The sequence below is a fragment of the Oncorhynchus clarkii genome, chromosome 28 (genome assembly GCF_045791955.1).
Source record: "Oncorhynchus clarkii lewisi isolate Uvic-CL-2024 chromosome 28, UVic_Ocla_1.0, whole genome shotgun sequence".
Taxonomy (NCBI): Eukaryota; Metazoa; Chordata; class Actinopteri; order Salmoniformes; family Salmonidae; genus Oncorhynchus; species Oncorhynchus clarkii.
Window position 1 is genome coordinate 7,918,873 of NC_092174.1, and position 20,281 is coordinate 7,939,153.

The 20,281-nt window shown below is 40.7% G+C and overlaps 1 pseudogene; it reads right to left on the reverse strand.

Moving 5' to 3' along the window:
- Positions 1-5,755: 5,755 nt before the first annotated feature.
- LOC139387547 (apolipoprotein D-like) lies at positions 5,756-8,570 on the reverse strand (annotated as a pseudogene).
- Between the last annotated feature and the right edge of the window lie 11,711 nt (positions 8,571-20,281).

Below are 20,281 nucleotides of genomic sequence, written 5' to 3' on the forward strand. Positions count from 1 at the left end.
ATTCTCCATTTTCTGCCATGGCGCTGAGAGAACTTTGTGGTTTTTAAGCTGATATCCTGCAATTCTATGCATTTTTCCATGGCTTATGCTCTGTTCTTTTACTCATACATAACAAAATGTATATTTTACTCAAATGCAAACTATTAGCTGCATGGAGAAAGTTGTAGAATTGCAAATTGGCTTAAATGCTAAAATGTCTCTACACTGCCATGATGGGGGCCTGACGGGACGACCGTGCTTATTGCCAGACCCACCATCTAAACCCTGCAAGGTAAAGTAAAAACTCAAACCAGTCCATGCATCAATACTGGTATATAGTCAAATACGGTATACCGCCCAGCAATGTTCTCTCAAAAAACATTCGGGACTGAGCAAATTTCAGGTATGCTGAAGGCAAACTAGAACCTTGTGAAAATGCTGTGCAACTTCCAGCATGCGTTTACTGTGAACACTGTAAGTGCCTGTATTAGGTTACAGTTTTAACAGTGGCCATGTAGGCTACTGTGGCTATTTGATCATAACGTAGGCCTAGCAGAGTGGCATACCATCAAAAACAATGGAGAAAATGCATCACATAACATTTTAACATGGAAATAGCTGCTCTATCATTCAGCCTACAGTAGCAGCCAATGTGTGGTGTTCAATGTAGGCCTACATACCATGAGACTTTTGGAGAAAAAAACATGCCGGAATTGACATGAACCTGTTTATCCACTTGTCTCTCAGACAAGAAGGTGAATGAAAAATGTTGTTTGATGCAAGAAACCGCTTTACAAAATATAAGGCATTATTATTCCCAAATCATTATTACAGAGAAACAGACAAATTATGCTACCCTCTGCTTATTGGCCACTTAGCTTATTCATGCCTGTCTCATGCTGTAAACACAGATCCATATGGCAATGGACTATTTGCATATAGGAGCACAGGTTTGTGTAGAGGACTAGCTGAGTAGTGCATGTCAGCACTCCGATTTGTTCTGCCTACAACAAAATCTCTTGCAAATATTGTGTTGATTTGATCACAATTGCCACAGTAAAGGGAAACGTTGATAGTTTTAACAGGGAAAACTCTAGAACGGTGGTCACTAACCTTTTGAAGATCACTTTGAGTCAAATTGCAACCTGAGATCTACCACTCAGATTTGGTTTAACGTGACTTAAAAAAAACATAAACCTAAGCAACAATTAAAAACAGAACCAATTAAAAACAGTACAGTAGCGATGAGGTTTGTGTAGTAAGCTATAGACCCAAGACATTATAAACGCATATTGTCTTTGCTTGAATTGCCCTGCCAATTCACTGTTGTTCGGGCCATATTTTTAAATATTATATTTCAACGGTTGAGATAGGCTATATGATCACAACAGTAATAGATCCATTGTTGCATTACTTGTGAAGCACAGCTGAGTGAACATACATTTGTATTTTTTATTTTACTGTGTTAATGGTGCCTGCATCTGATGGTCAGTCTCAGCGGAGGGAGAGAGCAGCAGACTGAGGGTCCGCCTCACAACATCCCTCCGCTCGCCCTTTCCTCCGCTGACATTGGCCAAAAAGGGACACGTCTTCCAGCTGGCGAAACTCGAGTCGGTGCGGCATTATTTCTGCCTCGTGGATAAAACATGTTGTTACTCCTATGAACAGGGAAAGTGAAATATTCCTCGATATTGAAAACGACCCAATTTGCTAATAATAACAGCACGAGCCTATAGACACACGTTCCTACTCATTCGTTACTGTTGCAGTGCTTGTTGTAGAGTGGAAATAGGAAGAAAGTGATTTTTATAGTTTATACAAGTGTTGAATACAAGGTGTTGACGGGGCTGCGTAAGAAACATGAACTCACTCGTTAAAAACATCATCTCTTTACTGTATTCGTTGACAGTCTCTCTCTAGTCATGGTTTTAAACGTTTTGAAATCTCACAGAATATGCCATGCTGCTGTGTGTTATTTAATGGAGATATAATTTCAGAATTAATTTTTATAACTGCGTGGGGCTACTGTGGTGATCATGTAACGTAACTAATCACACTTTTCCCAGTATTTGGGAGCATGACTGTAAGCCTTACATTAGGGATTTTGACAGTTTCATTATTGAAATCCATTCTGTATGCAGGCTTGTTATAGCTATTTCCATTGCACAATTCTTTTCTATATCAGCCACTGCACAGGCTTCTTCAACTGTTTTGGGAAAAATGTATTTGAGGCTATATTTAGAGGCCTGTGAGCTAATGTGCAGGATACCTCTTTCTGTTTTCCCTGATTTACGTGTTATACTTTTTCGTGTAGCACTCCTCACAGGCCATTTGGTGTACTTTTTGTTTGTTGGTGAGATAAAACTGCCAAAAAGGTATTATTGCCCATCAGAATTGAAACACCAGATTTGTTCAAGCCTAAAATCCTGGTCTGTAATCGTAACACGGTGTTTGTATGTTCACAGATTAAATTTCACGTTTACGTTTCATGTTTCACACATGGCTTTTCTTACAATCATAACAATTTACGTATCGATTTTCTTACAATCCTAATGATACATACGATCAACCTTTTGGCAGGTATCTCGAATCAATACAATCGACTAGAAATGCGTTGGGGATCGATCCCAATCAACCGGTTGGTGACCACCGCTCTAGAAAGTTGAGTGAAATTCAATCTCATGCTTCTTTCTCTCTGTGAACTGATATTTCTGTCGACTGCGCACAGTTTTGAGGGAACTTTGCCGCCCAGCCCTACTGCAGACCCGTTACAACTTTACTTTACAGCACAAAGTGATTTCGTCCCTCTGTGTCAAGAGAAAGTAGTCGTGCTTCAATTCTACAAAATGATTTAGTATTTTTTCATGTTGAGAGCTCTAAATCACCGAGATGAAATCACAATTGCTGAAATTGCTAGACTGTCCCTTTTAAATATGCCTTCTCCATAGCTCAGAGTGAGAGGAAATCAATTATTTGTCTAGATAGGTCAGAAAATGTGACACGTTATTGGTCGTATACACATATTTAGCAATGTTATTGCAGGTTTAGTGAAATGCTTGTGTTCCTATCTCCAACAGTGCATTAATATCTAACAATACACACAAATCCAAAAAGTAAAATAATGGAATTAAGAAATATTAGGACAAGCAATGTCGGGGTCCGGGGTATATGTGTGACCGGATGTGTAGACAATATGGACAGTATATGGATAGAATGTGGCGGCAGCGTAGCCTAGTGGTTAGATCATTGGACTATTAACCAAAAGGTTTGCAAGATCAAATCCCGGACCTGATAAACTACCAATCTGTCATTCTGCCCCTGAACAAGGCAGTTCCTGTTCCTAGGCTGTCATTGAAAATAAGAATTTGTTATTAAATGACTTCCCTACATTTAAAAATAGAATATGTAGTATTTGAAGAATATTACATATACAGCAATAGTTAAATAGGATAGGTCTTCACTAGAATACAGTATATACATATGTACCTTTCTCAGATGTCATATTTTGGTTGACTGGTCAATTAAATACCGTTTTCTGATCATTAAAAATACATCTGGAAAGCATACTTTTATAGTCAGTACACAACTTGTCCATGACGTCACACACAAAAGACATCATTGCAAACAGTTTTGCTCGCTGGGATGAAGGCTATGTAGTGTACCTTTATGAATCATGCTAATTTTCTTCGGAGTGGAAGCCCTTTCAGGTGAAAGGCGACTATGGCCCTGATCCAATACTTGACCAATAAGCAGACAGTTGAAAAAAAATGGAAAAAAAACAAGAATGCAGCAGCATCACTTCCTCTGGTAGTAGGATATATAGATCAGTAAAATTCTAATCTGACAGGAATTACCTGAAGCATTGAGGCTTTCCAGCCAATTATGTCGAAAATAGGTTAATTATGAGGCTTTGATCAACACGGTGTAGACTAGTGGCACCTGCTGGTCAAAAGAATTTAGAGCAGCCAAATTATTGTAGATGGCGTCCCACACACTGCGCAGCGTGCACAGAGTAGCCTTTTTGTCTTCTACCGAAACCAATGCCAAACCAATCAGGTGGTTGTTTGAAGAAACAAAGCTTCAAACGTCATTGATCACATGCTTCTGATAAAGTGATACAGGCATCGGCACACTGTTTCGAAGTAAACTGCTTATCGATTTCGACGCATGCTCAGGAGCTCCGGGGTATCAAACAACATCACTAAAACATGGACCTAGAAGCCGGTTCCACTGCTGGTTTTAATTATTCTCCTCAGATCTAGGACTGATTTAGATGTAGGACACGAAGTGGGAGCAATTCGTTATCTGTCAGAACAGACCAGCAGTACTACAGTTTTATTCATTGTTTTATTCATTTTTTGTTTTATAGGTCAAAGTGTTTCATATATTGTGCTCCTGAGTTAATGTTGCTGATCAATTTGAATTGTATTATTATTTATTGATTATAATTCATTTTATTTTTCAGTATCAAATGGTCCAAAAAAAATTACAGTTTAAATAAGGATTTCATTTTTTTTTTTAGATTTCAGGCAAACTGATGCACTTTAAGTCTTTTCTGTTACAGACTAAAAAACAATGTTAATAAAGTTATTCTTTGTTGTAAGTTGATCTATATTTCTTTCTATTTTCTTTTTTTGTTTTCTTTAATGTTAATAAGGATACAATGTTATGCAGAGGTGTACTTATAACAATTTTATAGACAAATGATACTATTTACAGTCGCGGCAGAGAGTTGGGGGGCGAGAAATGTTTACTTCTTCCTAGGGGAGGTGTAACAGAAAATAATTGAGAAGCACTGCGATACAGTGAGCTCCAAAAGTATTGGGACGGTGACAATTTTTGTTGTTGTTTTGGCTCTGTACTCCAATTCTGTTGGGATGTTGATAGAATATTCTCTTAACCCTCAGAAACTGGACACATGAATGTTGTTGCAACGTTCCCATGAAACGTGTCTAGAACGTTAATGTTGAATATTCTGAGAACAAGGTAACCATGTTCTGTGAAGTTCTGGTCTCTTGGACATAGTCCTCGCATTTCACTGGAACATTCCTATGAAAACGTTATTTAATGACCTAGTCTCAGGTAGCCATACCTCCAAGATCACATTGTTGTCATGCCTCCCTTGGAGGTCTGGAGAACTTTGTATTACCAAAACGGTTATTGGATGTTACATTTCAAGAACCCTCCCACACATGCCCGTTGGTGTTACGTGTTTTGTTCGTCACTGTTTTCAGACTGGGTAGGACAAATTTTGCAGAGACTTGTTTCTTCCGTATGCCATTTTGGAAGAAAACCTGGTGGAAAGCTGAATTCTGTTTTGCCAGAAGTGTGCTCTATGCACAACATCGGCAACATATTTTGATGAGGTTTTAATTGCCAATTTTGCACTGTTGCACTTACTACACTAATCTAGTGAGCACCGCTGGAGCTCCGACACCAGCAAGGCATTTGATTGGTTTGACGTGATGCGAGGCGTTGCTGAATTACAGCTGGTTCCCACCCCTATGTAGCTATTTTTCCCCAGGGCCTGGTTTTCAACAAGGCTAGTTAATGACCTAATGAGACTCATAAAGGAACATTATCTAAAGTTGTGGGAACGTTTGTTGTTAGCTGGGTAGGCACCCCTGTAAAGGACCTCACGCTGCTTGCTTAGTGAGTACCACTTCCTCCATATTTGGCACACACAGAAGCTAGAATCCAGGACCCCCTCCAGAAATGTCTTACCAGTCTGTGCCACGGGAAAAGATAACTATTCACTGCAGCAAATGGGGACACTTCAGGCTGAGGAAGACGTTTCACACATTCACATGTGCTACATACACATTGACCATAGTTGCTGGAACCATGCTGAAAAGAGCTTTAGGTTAAAGTTGGTACAATATTGTGAAAATGCTGTGGTGTCGGACCTCACCGTAAGAGTAGCTGATGCCCAACTTGGCTGGGTTCTTCAAGTCCTCGGTGACTCCCCTCAATAATCCTTAGCTCTTCCTTTCTGTCACATGTCAAAGATAAAAAGGATCAGATTAACGTCAGAGGATGTCAATTGAAATGAATTGCATTCGTAGGCCGACTAGTATGAAAGTGCAAACCACATTGTTCATGTTGTCTGTGACACAAGCACTTGTCTGATGGATAAAAGTGTATGTAAGCAAGTGGTGTATTTAAGAAACTCACAATATTTCAGAGCTGACCACTCGAACAGTCTGATCAGCCCTTCATTGAGAAGTTGGTCTCGATGCATCTCCCCTTCTCAAACTGAGCTGGCAGTTTGCTGATTTCAAACCATCTTCCCATGAACTAGAACATTGGGTAAACAAACATACACACTCAAAATTCTTTAAATCTCCATCCTTACCTTTAGTTTGTTTTGCTTTTGTGCACTTTAAGTTTCTTTCTGCAATGAAGTTAAATAAATGATTATTATCATGAAAATATCACAGCAAATGTCACATACTACCAGGGCCGTAGCTACATATGAGGACGCCAAGGTCTAGGCCTCAGTAATAATATAAATAAAATAAATACAGAAATGAAACAATCTGGTGTCAACTTAATGTTGGAAATGAGAAAAATAGAATGCACTAGGTGCAATTTCGAAACTTGGTTGTGCATTAGCAGTTTTCCTCTTGTTATGCCACTCACTGACAGTCACTCAATAAGCCCATCTCAGTAAAAATAAATGACATTGTTAAATTAGTCTAGCCAGATATCTAAACTTAGTAGTAATCATCATGGCCGAATTACCGACTGGGCACGCAGGGCAAATGCCCAGGGACCCTGACCTCCAGAGGGCCCCTATTGATTTTGTTTGTCAATCTCACTCAGATATTATATTACCATGGCATGTAAGTCACTAGACCCTTTCAAATGCTCTAACGCCCTAACAGATCCACGGAATACACAATCACCATTGCACTACACACTGCCCTCACCCACCTGGAGTGCACGAGGGCAGTGTGCAGTGCAATGCGAAAATGCATATGTGAGAATGCTGTTTATTGACTACAGCTCTGCTTTCAATTCCAAATTCACCACAAAGCTCATGGCCCTGGGACTGAACTCCTCCTATGCAACTGGGTCCTGGACTTCCTTACGGGCCGCCCCCAGGTGGTGAAGGTAGGCAACATTACCTCACCCTACACTGATTCTCAACAAGGGTGACTCCTCAGTCCCCACCTGTACTCCCTGTATACCCACGACTGCATGGCCTCACACAGTTCCAACTCCATCATGAAGTTCGCTGCCGACACGACTGAGTAGTAGGCCATGATTACCAACATTGATGATACAGCCTATAGGAAGGAGGTAGGCACTCTGACTGCATGGTACCAGGTAAACACCCTCCCCCTCAACATCAACAAAACAAATTGGCTGATTGTGGACTTCCGGAGGAACCAGGCTGGGTTCGGGCTCGGAGCTCAAGAATTTCATTTTTATCCTGTAATTACATCTGTAACCCTGTACATGTGACTATTAAACTCTAAACCTAAAATCTAAATCTAGTGTGTAGCGGTTAATTATATAGCTACTAGGCTATATGTGCTGGTAGATCGTCTGAGGTGAATGAAGCTTCAGCAACCAATGTGATAAGGGGTAATCTTTGCTTGCTTCTGCTGTTTTCCAAATAGCATTTTTGAGTGTTTAAATTGTATAGAAATGCAGTAATTGGCAGGTAGAGATGTTGGATTTTAATTTGATCACTCTTTTTTTTTTTGCAGAGAATTTTCCTGCACCGCAGCAAATGCAGATGAGCTTTGCAATTTACATGAATTCACTGAAAACCCACACTAATACACCATCATATTAACAGTATTTCACTGCTAATGTAGTCTAATGTTAGCCAGCTAATAATCTAACTACAGATCAAGCAACATTATGGACGGGCCAGGGCCAGAAGTGGGCTAAAGGGGGCATTGTGCACCCTCAGTTTTAGGAAAACAAATGCACAAAGATAATACCATTCATTCAAGATTTTCTGTAATCGGGGTAGCATGGCATCCACATTAATGTAGAAGTGTTCAGAAACATATTATATTCTTATTTACAATAAAGGTGACTCCAAAATGACATAATATATATAATGACACCATACACAATATTTTCCATTAATTTCTATTAGGCACAGCATCATCCAAAACACAATCAAAACAAACTGCAAATGCATCCAACAAGTTTCTCGTCTCAAGCTTGACGTAGTCATTGTGTAGTCATAGTCATCTCAAATCCAAAATGCTATAGAGCCAAATTAAAAGTTTTAGCTTCACTGTCCAAATAAATATGTAATAAATCCCACCTCGCCGATTTCAAATGCCCTCTTAGTCACTTCTCCTGGCGCCAGGCCTGATTATAGACTAAATGTTCAAATACTGTTGCTGCAGGATTATTTTGCGGCGACAATACTGGTCAAATTAAGATCCTATATCTGTATAGGTACATTGTCTGTGCCGACAGGTCAGGCAGGGGAGTGAAACCTTTTTCATGCTGAAGGCAGGCTGGACGGCTGGTTCCGGGCAAGGCCCCCAGTGGGGTACCTGGGCACTGATGAGGGGTATGAGGGGGAGAGGCAAGACGAGGGCAAATGATGGCTTCATGGTCACAGGGGCAGCCATCACCTGAAAATAATTACAATCAATCGGCAGAGAGTTCAAGTCAAAAAACAAAGCTTCAAAAAGAGAAATTGTTTCCCTTTCAGAGGCACAAGAAGTAAGTCCAGGATTAGGCATAATTAGGGTCTGGGAACTGGCCCTAGGAAATCACATTGTGACAATTCTTATCATAGTCAAAGAAAAAATATATATATAAACATGGTGAGAGAAGAACAGGAGGACGGATGACTCATCGGCCATTACCTCATCAAATGTAAAATATAAACATTCAATAACTGAAATATCTGTCATAAATGAAAAACATGGTCACACAAAATGGTTACATTTTCAAGACAAAAAAAGCTTTTTCATTTAAAAAAAAAAAACTAAATCAATATAAATGTGTTTCACCATTACCTATGTAACATAAATAAATCATTGGGTTATTTTAAGTTAACTGCTATTTATGCTATTTATCACTATTTATGACTATGTAGAGATCCGCTTTGTTGGTATTGCTCTCTTTGCCTCAAATGACAAAGATATTCAGATAACTTATTACAGAAATATCACCTTATTTCGCTTGTTATCACACCAACCAAATTCAACCATTAATTTGACCCCCCCAAACTAGTTCTCATTTAAACATTGGTAAAGTTAATTTATCTTTATATAAAATCCCATAGAACAATGAAAAGCACCTCTTACCTCTGTTGTCTCTCTGGTCAGGATATCTGGTCTCACAAGGATGTTCTCTCTCCTGGGTCACGCCACACTGAAGTCTCTGTGTCTTGAATGAATGTCTTTGTAGCATTCCGGTGCTTATATCTGTCATAATGTAAATGATTAGCAAATTGGAGTTATGGGGGACATAACAGGATAAATGTTCTACAACCATATGGTAGGATGGGACAGGATGGCATGGATAGCCCTCTCTGGCACATTGTGAAGATGTCATGTGACACGTGAAAGGATATCCAGGGCTTTAAAGGCTCTCAACCGGACTCGATAGTCCTGCTCTTTCTTTATATAGTTTACTGGGACATCTTTGAGTAGCAGTTTATTTAGCAGTGCAGACATTACTAGGTATTTACTAAGCAATGTGTTACAACATGGCCCTTCCACAGTTATATGTGTAATATAAACAACACTTTGGATGATGTCAAACTCAAATATAAGAAGTAAGCTATGATATTCAGGTCCAAATGTCAAGACAATAATAAACACACACTTTGCATGCAGACATTTAATAACAGAGATTCCACAACTTAAAGTATCATTCCAACTCCCCTCCATCAATATTATGAATGACAACCCCTACCAGGTGTGCAACTTTGGTTTTAGAAGTGAGGGGGACATAACCCAGCGAAGGGCCTGGGGGTCCTCCGCCCGATTTTTCGGTGGGGCATCTAAAGCTAATTTCCTGCATTTGTAGACAATCCAATATGGCCCATGGCCCTTCTAGCTGTCTCCATTTAGAACTACAAAATGTCAGCAAAAAGGCTGCCAGTCATCAAGCTAGGTAAGAGATCATTGTTACAGTAAATATGTTGCGTGATTGATAAGACTGAACCTGATCAACGGTAATTAAATCATCAATATTGTGCACCTTTAACCAAAAGCCTAACAAATCGTTAAAAAACCTAGTCAAAATACTTTTAATTGTCTTTATTAAGACTTCCTCTATATCATATTTCAGCCAGACTCCCAGCCAGCCCGAGCCACCTGCACGCCTGACCACCACCAGTCTAGCCAATACCTCAACCCCCCCCCCCCCCCCCCCTCCCCAAAATTCCCCAATTTTTTATTTTTTATTCCCAAGGGAAAGGTTTTGAAATAAACTTTTTTTTTTAAAACACACACATACAGCTACACATATACATTAACACACAGAAACAGCACATCCTCCATATAATTAATCCCATAGGCCTAATAGTATTGTAGAGCTCTTTTCACTTGCACACAATACTACTGGGTCGCCCCATCCTGTCCTTATGGGTCCACCACCCTACAGTGCCCCAACCCAACACACCCAACTCAGCTTTAGGATCTTAGTGAAACATTCATTATTGCTTTTGGGTATATTATGCCAAGCACAGAGTGACAACCCACAGGATGGTAGACCCCCAAGGCTAGGGATAGGCTAAATAGGTGTTTTTAACACAGACTCCTTTTGTCGGACTGTATTCCATATAAGGCATCCAGGCCTTATGAAAGTTGCCCGGTATAACCTTAATCTAGTGATAACTTGACATTTCTGCCATCCATTGTGATGTTGTGGGAGGATAACCAACCTTCCAATTAATGGCAATGCATTTCTTAGATGCTTGGTTACACAGTGTCGTTTGATAACCGGCTCCAGTATCAACATTTACAAGCAAACAAAAGCAGGGACAAGGGGAAATCTGTAGACATGCTGAGATAAAAGATATACTCTGCCAGAATTTAGCCAGCCTTCACAAGACCATAACTTATGCAAACATGTCTCCTTTTGTGTTTTACACCTCCAGCAGAGGAATGACATTTCTAAGTGCATGCTATTGAGTTACACTGGCATAGAGTACGATCTATGGATGGTCTTAAATTGCAGTCATTTATGTCTGAGATTATATGAACATGACTGGGCATTCAAACATATCTCTATCCATTCATCATCATCAATAGCGTCTCCCCGGCTCTTTCTCACATTTTTGTTTGACATGTTTTGTGTCATCGGGAAAAGCCTCAATCAACCCTTGATACAGTTTGGAAATCAACTTTAGAGGTTTTGTCAGACTGCCTTAGAACAGTTTTGATCTTTGAAGCATCTGGATTATCAAGTGTTTGCTGCACAGAGAGAATAAAGTGTACTTGTTTACCACAGCACATCTACCGTGGTAATTTACCTGACACTTTGTATGAATGGAAACTAATGTTGGTGTAGGCTGCTGACTGTTATTACTTTATTTGTTTCCTCTTTTTTTCTATCCAAAAGTGTCTGATATTGTAATTTCTTATCAAGATTGGGGGTAAAATGCCACGGGACTGTCGGCATTTTTCCACATTTTGGTGTTTTGCAGCATGAGTTTAGAATGGTTTAAATGTATATGTTGTGTCACTGGCCTACACATAATACCCCCTAATGTCAAAGTGGAATTATGTTTTTAGAAATGTTTACAAATTAATACAAAAAGTTAGCTGAAATTGAGTAGAAGTACAAGTATTCCACCTCTTTTTATGGCAAGCCTAAATCATTTCAGGAGTGCTTAACAAATCACAAAATAGGTTGCATGGACTCACTCTGTGTGCAGTAATAGTGTTTAACATGATTTTTTGAATGACTACCTTATCGCTGGACCCCACACATACAATTATCTGTAAGGTCCTTTAGTCGAGCAAGGAAATGTAAAAACAGATTCAACCACAAAGACCAGGGAGTTTTTCCCATGCCTTGCAAAGAAGGGCACCTATTGGTAGATGGGTAAAAAAAAAAGCAGACATTAAATAGTTATTAATTACACTTTGGATGGTGTGTCAATACACCCAGTCACTACAAAGATACAGGCGTCCTTCCTAACTCAGGAAGGAAACCATTCAGTGATTTCACCATGAGGCCAATGGTGACTTTTAAAAAGTTACAGAGTTTAATGCCTGTGATAGGAGAAAATTGAGGACGGACCAACAACATTGTAGTTACGCCACAATACTAACCTAAATGACAGTGAAAAGAAGGAAGCCTGTAGAGAATAGAAATATTCCGAAACTTGCATCCTGTTTGCAATAAGACAGTAATGAACTTTATGTCCTAAATACCAGGTGTTATGTTTGGGACAAATCCAACACATCACTGAGTACCACTCTTCATATTTTCAAGCATAGTGCATCATGTTATGGGTATGCTTGTCATTGGCAAGGGAGTTTGTTACGATAAAAATAAATGGAATGGCACAGGACAAATCCTTGAGGAAAACCTGGTTCAGTGTGCTTTCCAACAGACACTAGGAGGCAAATTCAGCAGGACAATAACCTAAAATACAAGGCCAAATATACACTGGAGTTGCATACCAAGATGATATTGAAGGTTCCCGAGTGGCTTAGTTACAGTTTTGACTTAGCTTGAGGAATTTTAAAATAATCTGAATGTGCAAATATTGTACAATCCAGGTGTGCAAAGCTCTTAGAGACTTACCCAGGAAGACTCACAGCTGTAATGGCTGCCAAAGGTGATTTTAACATGTATTGACTCAGGGTTTTGAATTTTTATGTAAATGAGATTGGGTCACCATATCACTGTTAGTCTACACTTGTTGTTTAAAAAGCATGTGACAAATAAAATTTGATTTGACCCTGTACTTCGCTTACTTACTTTCTCGTGTTTTTCCTATTTCTATTTCATGTGTGTTTTTGTTCTACTTTACTATATAGTATTATATTTTTACTACTGATATTAGTTACTGCATTGTTGGGAAAGAGCTTGCAAGAAAAACATTTCACTGTACTTTGTGATTGTGACAATAAAACTTGAAACTGAGCCGGCCAAGAAGATATGTAACATCTCTATAGAGACATAAGAAACATCAAAAGCCAAATCCAAAAGCTCCTGACATATTTTTTCTGTTGCTTGTTTACTCCCTGAGTATAGACTGGGAATCATTAAGGCTAGGAATCAGTGGTTAAAGTCACACAGTACATCTCCATGCGTTTCTCTCTCCATTAATCCCACTCTCTCCTCACTAACCCAATTTCTTTATTTAATTTTCAAAAAATGTGCAAAAATCTGTAAAAACATGTTTTCACTTTATCTTTATGGGGTAATGTGTGAAGATGGGTGATTTAATTCATTTTGAATTCAGGCTGTAACACAACAAAATGTGGAATAACTCAAGGGGTATGCATAACTCAATTTTGACAGTTCATTCATAACCTTATGATACACTAGACATAGATATTGGTCTCCACTTGGCTACGTCTAGGCTATCTTGTGTTTAATGAGTTTAATCTTAAGCAGTATACTTTAAAGACAACAGTTGATGTAAAAACGGCTATAAATGTGTATATAAATATTTAAACATAAATATATAAACAGACATGAATAATGAATCATAATGCAGTCATGAAAATTACATTTTGGGTTATTGACATGGATACCTCACCATATGGTGAACTGAGTTGAATCTGCCCATAACTAACAGGCTAACTAAGTAAAAACTTCTGATTCATATCAGATTGGGTAATTCTAATTAGTCATGTGTTATAGTTTATTTTATTGTTGTCACGCCTGCTCCCGCTCTTCCTACCTGGTGCTCGAGGGCGCCAGGCTGCCCTGCATTACGCACTCCTGCCACCATCATTACGCACTCCTCCAACCATCATTACGCACACCTGCCTTCCCTTGTCACGCGCATCAGCGATATTGGACTCACTCAATCACCTGTTTAGTACCACCCCTATATTTGTCAGTTCCCCAGCTCTGTTACCCGTGTGCTGATGCTGTTTCTGTCTTGTTCTATGTCTGTTCCTTATAAAATGTTTGACTCCCCGTACCTGCTTCTCATCTCTAGCGCCATCCGTTACAATTGTATCTTATTTTTTTTAATTGTTTTTCAGAAGAAGAAAAAAACATTTTAATACGAAGTATTAGTTGAGACATAACAACCTAAATCTAACCCAAGTAATCAGACTATTTGACCGATAATAATTGAACAACCAGCATGCAGTATTACGCTCCTACATGGTACCAGTAATTGGTACCAGCTCAACCATGAATGAGAGCAATGTTCCCTCTGAGCAAATTTCAGGTCTGCTGAGTGCAAACTTGAAGGTTCGGTGCAACTTCCAGCGCACATTTACTGTGAACACTGAGCCTGTACTCGCTTTAAGTGACAGTTTTAACAGTAGTCAAGTAGGCTACTGTGGCTATTTGATCATAATGTCGACCTACCAGAGTGGCCTACCTTCAAAAACAATGGAGAAAATGCATCCCATAACATTTTAACATGGAAGTAGCTGTTCCACCATTCAGCCTACAGTAAATCAAATCAAATCAAATACACCGAATACAACCTTACAGTGAAATGCTTACTTTACAAGCCTTTAACCAACAATACTTTAAGAAGTTAAGAGAAAAAAAGTGTTATGTAAAAAATAGAAAATAAAAAGTTACAAATATTTAAACAGGAGCAGGCTATGTACAGGGGGTACCGGTACAAAGTCAATGTGTGGGGGCACCAGTTAGTCGAGGTAGTTGAGGTAATATGTACATGTAGGTAGAGTTAAAGTGACTATGCATAGATTATAAACAGAGAGTAGCAGCGACGTAAAAGAGGGGTCTGGGTAGCCTGTAGATTAGCTGTTTAGGAGTCTTATGGCTTGGGGGTAGAAGCTGTTAAGAAGCCTTTTGGACCTAGACTTGTCGCTCTGGTACCGCTTTACCGCTTGCGTTGCATTAGCAGAGAGAACAGTCTATGACTAGGGTTGCTGGAGTCGTTGATAATTTTTAGGGCCTTCCTCTGACACCGCCTGGTATAGAGGTCCTGGATGGCAGGAAGCTTGGCCCCAGTGATGTACTAGGCCGTACACACTACCCTCTGTAGTGCCTTGCAGTCGGAGGCCGAGCAGTCGCCATACAACGCAATGATGCAACCAGTCAGGATGCTCTCGATGGTGCAGCTGTAGAAGCTTTTGAGGATCTGAGGACCCATGCAAAATCTTTTCAGTCTCCCGAGGAGGAATAGGCTTGGTCGTGCCCTCTTTACGACTGTCTTAGTATGTGTGGACCATGATAGTTTGTTGGTGATGGGACACCAAGGAACTTGAAGCTCTCAACCTGTTCCACTACAGCCCCGTCGACGAGAATGGGGGCGTGCTCGGGCCTCCTTTTCCTGTAGTCCACAATCATCTCCTTTGTCTTGATAACAATGAGGGAGAGGTTGTATTCCTGGCACCACACGGCCAGGTCTCTGACTTCCTCCCTATAGGCTGTCTCATCAGTAATTAGTAGCAGCCAATGTGTGGTGTTCAATGTAGGCCTACATTCGATGAGACTTTTGAAAAAAAACATGCAGGGCTTGACATTAACCTTTATCCACTCAGACAAGGAGGTGACTGAAAATGTTGTTGTGTTGTTTGATGTAAGACACCACTTTGCAAAATAAAGTGCATTATTATTCCCGTACCATTATTACAGAGAATCACACAAATGATGCTATCTGCCTATTGGCTACTTAGCTTATTCAGGCCTGCCTCAAAATACAACACTGCCCCTTTAAGACAAAAAAAGCTCTATATCTGACTTGCTTTTCAAAGATGTCTAGAAATGTACACGTCTTGTAGGAAGCAATCACTCCCCTATTGCTGTCCACAAATGATCTGTAACTGGGTTAATAACTCACTACCTAGCAAAGGAGATGAACAAAACGTGCACATGTGGCTACATGCAGCTCTTGCTTTGATCACAAAACAAGCTCATCTACTCAGGACCACTCATTCTGTAAACACAGTTTAGTTAAAGGTAAATGGCACAGATCCATACATGGCAATGGTCTATTTGCATATAGGCCTATTGCAGCTCTGATTGGTTATGCCGCACTGGTCTGTGTAGCGAGTATGGGCTGAGTCATGTGTGTCAATGCGTTCTGCCTTCAACAAAATCTCTGATATTTCTTCTGCACGGCAGTCTCAGCTACTTAGAGGGAACATTGAATGAGAGTGTTACATGTACTGTATGTGAAACAGGTGTCAGTAGATACATGGATGTAGAACTTGCATAATTATGATTGACGTGTTACCCTAGTGTGCCAAAACCCTGTGTATAAGGCACCTGTGTACACACTCAGGGGGTCTGCTATGTGAACGTGTTTGATGAAGGGGGGGGAAGTACCCCTCTCCTGGGACTCTACCTCCTGTTGAGTGGCTCTGGTTGTCACGTCCTCACCTTTTACGTAAATAGTCGATAATCCAATGACATTCACTGCTTTTGTATTTGCGTTTACTTAAGCGGGTAAGTCACTGAGAACACATTCTCTTTTACAGTACTCAAGAAATAAAGTCATGCATGGGTTATAATAGTGTATTTACCATAAAACCATGCAATTTCTAAACACCTAAGATGTTATTTACTGCGATTCGTTTTTTATTCACCCTGATATTACATGATAAAATGGTAATCACACAATAACCTGCGGACCATTCGAACAAGGTCCACATGGCACCATTTGGTACCAGGCAGGTAGTAACCAATTGGGTTGAGTTATGATAAATACTGGGTTGGGTTTCTAAAGGTGGTCACATCAGAAAAATATGATTTTCCTTAGCCACCAACCTCCATGTCATGATAAGCAAAACCTTCCCTGAGGATTCATTATAAACAGACACAGGGACACAGGGAATTGACAAGCTCTTCGAGGAGGCCTGGAGTACACAAATAGATGATTGCGTCTTTTGCTGCTGCAAATACTGACAAGATATCTGAGGATTTGTAACAACTCAATATCTTTGAATGGTCCAAACTGAGATCTTTCAGATTTCTGATAAAAGATATTGATCAAGAGAAACCAATATAACACGGCCCTAGTCGACCTTACAGTACCTGTATGTCAGTGGAGGTTGCTGAAGGCAGGACGGCTCATAAAAGTGGCTGGAATGGAGTGGAATGGCTGGAATGGAGTGAATGGCTGGAATGGAGTGGAATGGCTGGAATGGAGTGAATGGCTGGAATGGAGTGAATGGCTGGAATGGAGTGAATGGCATGGTATCAAACACATGAAGAAAAAAACATGTTTGATAGCATTCCATTCACTCCATTCCTGCCATTCACTGCAGGAAGCTTGGCCCCAGTGATGTACTGGGCCGTACGCCCTACCCTCTGTAGTGCCTTGTGGTTGGAGGCTGAGCAGTTGCCATACCAGGCAGTGATGCAACCAGTCAGGATGCTCTCGATGGTGCAGTTGTTGAACCTTTTGAGGATCTGAGGACCCATGTCAAATCTTTTCAATCTCCTGAGGGGGAATAGGTTTTGTTGTGCCATCTTAACGACTGTCTTGGTGTACTTGGACCATGTTAGTTTGTTGTTGATGAGGATGCCAAGGAACTTGAAGCTCTCAGCCTGCTCCACTACAGCCCTGTCGATGAGAATGGGGGCATGCTCGGTCCTCCTTTTCCTATACTCCACAATCATCTCCTTTGTCTTGATCACGTTGAGAGGTTGTTGTCCTTGCGCCACACGGTCAGGTCTCTGACCTCCTCCCTATAGGCTGTCTCATCGTTGTTGGTGATCAGGCCTACCTGTGTCATCTGCAAACTTAATGATGGTGTTTCGGTGTCGTGCCTGGCCGTGCAGTCATAAGTGAACAGGGAGTACAGGAGAGGACTGAACACGCACCCCTGAGTGGACCGGGGGTGCTGAGGATCAGTGTGGCAGATGTGTTGCTACCTACTCCTACCACCTGGCGCCGGCCCATCAGGAAGTCCAGGATCCAGTTGCAAAGGGAGGTGTTCAGTCCCAGGGTCCTTAGCTTAGTGATGAGCTTTGAGGGAACTATGGTGTTGAACACTGAGCTGTAGTCAATGAATAGCTTTCTCACATAGGTGTTCCTTTTGTCCAGGTGGGAAAGGGCAGTGTGGAGCGCAATAGAGATTGCATCATCTGTGGATCTGTAGGGGCGGTATGCAAATTGGAATGGGTTTAGGGTTTCTGGGGTAATGGCATTGATGTGAGCCATGACCAGCCTTTCAAAACACTTCATGGCTACAGATGTGAGTGCTATGGGTCGGTAGTCATTTAGGCAGGTTACCGTAGTGTTCTTGGGCACAGGGACTATGGGGTCTGATTGAAACATGTTGGTATTACAGACTCAGATAGGGAGGTTGAAAATGTCAGTGAAGACACTTGCCAGTTGGTCAGCGCATGCTCGGAGTACACGTCCTGGTAATCCGTCTGGCCTTGCGGCCTTGTGAATGTTGACCTGTTTAAAGGTCTTACTCACATTGGCTTCGGAGAGCGTGATCGCACACCTGTCCGGAACTGCCGATGCTCTCATGCATGTTTCAGTGTTATTTCCCTCGAAGAAAGCATAGAAGTAATTTAGCTCTTCTGGTAGGCTCGTGTCACTGGGCTGCTCTCGGCTGTGCTTCCCTTTGTAGTCTGTAATAGTTTGCAAGCCCCCCAACGAGCGCCGGAGCTGGTGTAGTACGATTCCATCTTAGTCCTGTATTGACGCTTTACTGTTTGATGGTTCGTCAGAGGGTATAGCGGGATTTCTTGATAAGCGTCCGGGTTAGAGTCCCGCTCCTTGAAACCGACAGCTCTACCCTTTAGCTCAGTGCAGATGTTGCCTGTAATCCATAGCTTCTGGCTGGGGTATGTACGTACAGTCACTGTAGGGACAACGTCATCTACGCACTTATTGATGAAGCCAGTGACTGATGTGGTGTACTCCTCAATGCCATCGGAAGAATCCCAGATAATATTCCAATCTGTGCTAGCAAAACAGTCCTGTAGCTTAGCATCTGCTTCATCTGACCACTTTTTTATTGACCCGAGTCACTGGTGCTTCCTGCTTTAATTTTTGCTTGTAAGCAGGAATGGGGAGGATAGAATTATGGTCAGATTTGCCAAATGGAGGGCGAGGGAGAGCTTGTGCTTCTATTTCCCCTAAAATGGTCCTCACAGTAGACAAAATGAACCACAATATACTCTAAGTTTATTTGTAACCCCAGTAAAAAAAAATACAATAATGGTGTTCAAATGGATGAGGTGCTCAAATGAGACCTTTTACTGCCCATTTACTCAAGTCTTAGCTTGAATGCTGGCAATGTCGTGCAATGGTACAATATCTAAGAAAGTAGTAGGAAGTTAAGATACTCTTATACCTGTGTAGAAACACCGTAATCACACTATTAACAACATTGTACTATTATTACTGTTATTACTTAATACTTTGCTAGAGCATGGCGCTTTCAATGGCAGCATTTTGGGTTTGGTTCCCACTGTGGGTCACACACAAGAAAATGCATGCACTCACTACTGTAAATCGGTTTGGATTAAAGCATCTTCTAAATGGCATATTATTCCACTCGTGTAACAACCAAAGGCACAAACATGTCAGTCATTAGCAGAGTCAGCAAGGAGTTTGTTTCTATAACAGCCATTTGAACAGGTGCCAAGCTCTCACGCACCCCACCACCATGCCACCCCCACTCCAATACATTGAAATAGGTGTCTGTAACCCACTGAACATGACTGTAACCAGGTTGAGCATCTGAACAAGCAAAGGTAAGTGGGACTTGTACCCATTCATTCCACTCTTTCTCTCTATGATGCTCTAAGCTCTGCGAATTCACTTTGCCTTATGAATGATGATGTGCAAGTTGTTATTTGTAACACCATTCTGACATAAAATGGACATTGCTTGGTCAGAGTCTATGAGAATTGCTTGTACAGTATGTGTTTCTGTTTCCTACCTTTTCATATATTTCCTAATTCCTTTCTTCTCATTTTTGTGTGTATTGTTTTGTATTGTTAGGTATTACTGCACTGTTGGAGCTAGGAACATAAGCATTACGCTACACCTGCAAATAAATCTGCCAAATATGTGTACGCGACCAATAGAATGTGATTTGATTCAAAATGTTTTGATTTTGAATGAAGTCCTGAATATTTGAAGTCAATTGTCATTGTCCTCCAGTGGAGTTGCTGAGATTGTCTCTACTCTTCTTTCTTTTGCTCTACAGACCCCAAG